Source organism: Cetorhinus maximus, chromosome 15 (assembly GCF_964194155.1).
Source record: "Cetorhinus maximus chromosome 15, sCetMax3.hap1.1, whole genome shotgun sequence".
Classification (NCBI taxonomy): Eukaryota; Metazoa; Chordata; class Chondrichthyes; order Lamniformes; family Cetorhinidae; genus Cetorhinus; species Cetorhinus maximus.
The window spans coordinates 85,255,662-85,261,860 of NC_135893.1; positions in this window are offsets into that span (position 1 = coordinate 85,255,662).

Sequence of the window (6,199 nt, forward strand, 5' to 3'; positions counted from 1 at the left end):
GGGCATAGATAGGAAGAAACTTTTCCCCTTAGCAGAGGTGTCAATAACCAGGGAGCATAGATTGAAGATAAGGGGCAGGGGGTTTAGAGGGGATTTAAGGAAAAACCTTTTCACCCAGAGGGTGGTTGGAATCAGGAACATACTGCCTGAGGGGGTGGTAGAGGCAGGAACCCTCACAACATTTACGAAGTATTTCGATGACCGCTTGAAATGCCATAACACACAAGGCTATGGTCCAAGTGCTGGAAAATGGGTTTAGAATAGATAGGTACTTGATGGCCAGCACGGACATGATGGGCTGAAGGGCCTGTTTCTGTGCTGTATAACTATGACTCTATGATTCTATGAGGAATTTCAATGAAGTTGTGGCGATGGATTTAAAGGTGCGGGATAAAGAAAAGAACATTTTTATTTTACGTTTCATAGATTTGGCAACAAGGTTTAGCCAATCGACAATCATAAACTGTAAAGAAAATAATTGTGGATCAGGTTATGGAAAAATGTTTAGGGACCAAATTGGGACCACCGGCAAAATTCTTCACTGATAATGGGGGGGAATTTGCCAACGTTGAGTTTCGGGATGTGTATGAAAACATGAATATAATAGTAATGAATACAGCAGCAGAAAGCCCTTTTAGTAACAGAGTGTGTGAAAGGAATCACGTGGTGATAGATGAGATGCTTCGTAAAATATTGGTGGATAGACCAAGCTGTAAATTAACATCAGCTCTAGCATGTGCTGTCCATGCCAAGAATCCACTGCAGGTGGTTGGGGGCTATAGTCCATATCAGTTGGTTTTTCGTAGAATCCCAAAAATTCCTTCAGTCCTGAGTGATCATCCCCTAGCTTTGGGAGGGAACTACGATTAGCTCTACCTTTTCTGAGCATTTAAATGCACTACATGTGGGTAGAAGAGCGTTCCTTAAAGCCAAAGCTTCAGAAAGAATTTGGCGAGCTCTAAGATGCAATGTACGACCATCAGAAACTATTTTTAATCAGGGAGACGTGGTATACTATAAAAGAGAAGGACTTAATGAGTGGGAAGGCCTGGGAAAGGTTATAGGTAAAGATGATAAACAGTCATTTTACAGCATGGGAACCAGACTATTTGGTTACGCTCATCCTGGCTATTTGGCATGGACTACAAACTTGTGGGTCCGGAAAGGGTCGTAGGAAGGGACGAGGATCCATGTATTTCTTATATTCGTATGTTGCATGATTGTGAAGACCAGGTGGCTGAAGTTGACAGGGTATCTGAAGATGGACACAGTAATTCAGGCGAACAAGATGAGGCGATTTGTCCCAGAGGACAACTGCCGAAAGCTGGCACTAAAGTTACAAACTTGCCAGGAGGGGCCAATCAATGGCAGGATGTGACGATTGTAGGTAGAGCAGGGAAAGCCACTGGAAAATATAAAAACTGGTTAAATGTAAGAGATAAAGGACAGGGGGTTAAGCCTATGGATTGGGAACATGACGTACAAAAATTGAAGGCATGTGAAGCACAGTATCAGTTCAGACAGTGGGTCTGGGAGTAAACATGCCTCTAGGAAGAGATCACGAACTGTTGAAAGAACATCTATAAATGAGGGAGATCAAACAGTAACAATCCAGACCAGGATAGAGGGCGTAGCTTAACAAGGTCAAGGAATGTGGCACAGACTGGTAATGTTACAAGGAGCAGAAGTCTTAATAGCTTCAAAGAAATTAGACGATAAATTAATAAAGGATGCCAGGCAACAAGAACTGCATAGTTGGAAAGAATTTGGGGTATACACAGAGGTGCCAGATAGGGGACAACCAGCTGTGTCACAGATGGATATGCATGGAAAAGGTACTTCTTGATGGGACTTATAAAGCTAAAGCCAGGCTAGTGGCACGAGGGTTTGAAGAAAAACTGGGTGATCAGGGTAACATTTTTATTTCAGATTTCCAGTATTTGCAGCATTTTGCTTTTATAAAAGAGTAGATTCACCTACAGTAGGAAACGTTATTCTGAAGATCTTTTTGGCTCTGTTAGCTACAAATGCTTGGGATTCTAAGTCTATTAATATTAAAGCTGCCTTTTTGCAGGGACTCCAACTTCAAAGGAAAGTTTTTCTCCGTCCACCAAAAGAGGCGCCAAACAGAGAAGGGACATTCTGGAAGCTAAATAAATGCATATATGGTTTAAATGACACCTCCAGAGTTTGGTATTTCTCAGCGAGGTCAGTTGGAAGCAGACCCAGCAATGTTTTATTAGCACCATGGAGGGAAACTTGCAGGTATCTTTATGATGCATGTAGATGATTTTTTGTGGAGTGGTAGTAGCAGATTTGAAGCAGTCGACGTTAATGGGCTCAGAACGGAGTTTAAAATTGAAAGTCAGGCTTCTGAGTGCATTTAAATACATTGGATTGAAAATCAGGCAGAGCGGATCACACGTCCTTTTACATCAGCAATCCTACTTGGAGAACGTCAATCCCATTAATATTAGTTGTGGTAGGGCCTCCCAGAAAGATACAGTGGCTTCTGAAGTGGAAAAAGATGAACTCAGAAGTCCACCCCTCCATCACTTTTACATGGTCCATCACTGACACTTCCCTTCCCTTCCTTGACCTCTCTGTCTCAATTTCTGGTGATAGACTGTCCACCAATATTCATTACAAGCCCACCGACTCCTGCAGCTACCTCGACTGCAACTCCTCACACCCTGCTTCCTATAAGGACTCCATCCCATTCTCTCAGTTCCTTCGCCTCTGTCGCATCTGTTCCGATGATGCCACTTTCCAAAACAGCGCTTCTGACATGTCTTCCTCCTTCCTTAACCGAGGTTTCCCATCCATGGTGGTTGACAGGGCCCTCAACCGTATCTGACCCATCTTCCACGCCTCTGCCCTCACACGTTCCTCTCCCTCCCAGAACCATGATAGGATCCCCCTTGTCCTCACTTTTCACCCCACCAGCGTCCGCATTCAAAGGATCATCCTCCGCCATTTCCGCCAACTCTAGCATGATACCACCACCAAACACATCCTTCCTTCACCCCCCGTCGGCATTCCGTAGGGAACACCTTCGGTCTGTCCGCAAGCATGACCCAGACCTTCCTGTCATTTTAACACACCACCCTGCTCTCATGCCCACATATCCATCCTTGGGCTGCTGCAATGTTCCAGTGAAGCTCAACGCAAACTGGAGGAACAGCACCTCATCTTCCGATTAGGCACTTTACAACCTTTCGGACTTAACATTGAGTTCAACAACACCATGAACTCTCTCCTCCATCCTCACCCCTTTTTGATCCCCTTTTTTCAAATATTTATTTTAAAATTTTTATATATACATTTTTTTCATACCTATTTCTATTATTATTTTAAAAATTCGTTTCCATTCATTGTTTTATCCCCACCTTTTAGCCTATTTTGATATTTTCTCCCACACCGTCCCCTCCCCCCACCTCACCCCACCAGGGCCATCTGTCACTTGCTCATCCTGCTTTCTACTCTTAATGTCACCATTAGCACCTCCTTTAACCAGTATCACCACCATCAACACCCCTTCGACCTTTTGTTTATGACATATTTTGCAATCTCTCCTTTGCCTCCACCTATCACTGGCCTCTTAACCAGCTTCACCTGTCTCACCCCCCCTTAAAAAGTATATATTTCACCACATTTCTATTTCTCTTTAGTTCTGAAGAAGAGTCATCTGAACTCGAAACTCTGTCTTTCTCTCCACAGATGCCGTCAGACCTGCTGAGTTTTTCCCAGCAATATTTGTTTTTGTTTAACTCAGAAGACTTATTGGGCAACTCAACTGGCTAGGCAAACAAACAAGGCCGTTTTGACATTTTGGAATTACGCACTAAAAATGAATGACCCTAAGGTTGAAGAAATCATTCAGGCAAACAAAACATTAACTAAATCAAAAATGGAGCAGTGTGTTTTGAAATTCCCATCTTTGGGTAATCTTAGAAAAATGAAACTGATTGTGTTTAGTGACATGTCTCATGCAAATCTATGTGATGGATTTTCGAGTGTAGGAGGATTTATAATATTTCTCATGGGGGGGGAAACAAGGTAAATGTTGCCCTTTGACATGGGACTCTAAAAAGATATGAAGAGTTGTAAAAAGTACTTTGGCAGTGGAGACACTCACCCTTTTTGAGGCGGTAGATATGGCATTCTTTATATCAAAAATGCTGGCAGAAATTTTAAATGGGGGAGGCAATTCTGGAACGGTACTTATCGAATGCCTTATAGCCAATGAGTCACTTTGGGAAAATGTTCACTCTACGAAGTGCATTAACAAGAAGAGATTGTGAATTGACATTGCAAGCTTAAAACAGATGCTCAAGAATAAGGAGGTTGCCAAGATCAAATGGCTTGTATCCACTGGAGTTGAGAAGAGTAAGAGGCAACTTGATTAAAACATAAGATCCTAAGGGGTCTTGAGAGGGTGGATGTGGGGAGGATGTTTCCTCTTGTGGGAGAATCTAGAAATAGGGGTCACTGTTTAAAGTAAGGAGTCACCCATTTAAAACAGGGATGAGGAAAAATGTTTTCACTCAGAAGGTCATGAGTCTTTGGATTTCTCTTCCTGAAAAGGTGGTGGAAGCAGAGTCTTTGAATATTTTTAAGGCAGAGGTGGATAGATTCTTGGTAAGCAAGGGGGCGATAGGTTATCAGGGATAGATGGGATGCAGATTTCAGGTTACTATCAGATCAGCCATGATCTTATTAAATGGCAGAGCAGGCTTGAGGGGCTGAATGGTCTACTCCTGCTCCTTGTTCATATTGATAGCAGCTACCAATTATCTGACTGTTCACCAAAAGAGGACCGAGCTCCAAGAAGTTATTAGAGATCCTCAAAGACGAATGGCTTTTTCTTTAAGACGACAAAAAAGGAATAATCCTTTTGTTTGGACATATCTATATGTGTTCTCTTTTTTTTAAGGAGGGGTAATGAGGTGAATTTATTGAATGAAAAATATATATTGATGTTTTTTTATTATATAAAAAGTAATCCTTAAGTTTAAGAAGAGGGGAATCTGTTGGGGAAGAAAACACTTAAAGGAGTTCAATTGCTAATTATTAGTTAACAACCTAAGTACCCATTTGGTTGAATAAAAGGGATAACTCCGGTGGGCACTGCAGTGCTTTATTGACCTCTCGAATCACATTTTAGTTTGATGTTGTAAGTTTCCTTTGAGATTAGTTTTTCCTTTTGCAGTACCCCTTTAAGGGGCTACTTCTTACTCTGTCCCTCGTTTTCTTTATTTTAGTTTATGCGGTTGCTCATAAAAAATGAATAAAAGGGATAACAGGTGGGACAAGTTTTGTCTGTGGAGAGTTTTATGACCAGTAATAAAACACTATCTGAAGGAGTGTGACTTGGTTTTGGTCTTCATTTCCATTGGAGCTTAACATCCCCCTCTTACCAACTCTCCCCAACTCTCTCTCTCTCCCTCTTGTACCATCTACCCCCCTCACCACCCTCCTCACAGATACACAAGTGACAAATTCCACTAAGAACTTTCCCCTCTTGTTCCGTTGTAGCTCGACAACACACTCCCTTACCAATTCACTCCCATTGTTGAAATGAAGTCAGTGACCCTTTAAAACACAATTCACTATAAATGGATTAAAGTGACAAGAAGGAGACAATACCTGGCGATAAGACAGAGATGAGGAGAAATTTTTTGCTTCGAGGGTCATTAGTTTGTGGAATTCTCTTCCCCAGAGAGGAGCGGAGACAGGATCATTGAATATTTTCAAGGCACAGTTAGATTCTTGACTGACAAGGGAGTCAAAGGGTATAAGGGATATACAGGAAAGTAGTCATGATCTTATAAAATGGCAGAGCAGGCTCAAGGGGCCAAATGTCCTACTCCTCCTAATTTGTATGTACAGATGTTCATATATAGGTGCTTGGGATGCTACAGACCAGAAATTTGGACAGTAGTTTCTTGCCAATCCTGGTTGGATTTGCACTTTGACCTGTTTGGACTGGACACTTGTTTACTTTACACCCATTCATACTGAATGGGAAACTGCACATGCATCCAATGAGACAATGTAAACCTTCAATTAGCTGAATTTGGTTTGGATGGAAATATAGATGGGAGCTCTGCCGTTGCAAGGAGACATTAAAGGGAAGTTCATTTAAAGTTGCAATCCCAACACAACCATCCTCGTGTACCTTGTTTTGCTCAAACCA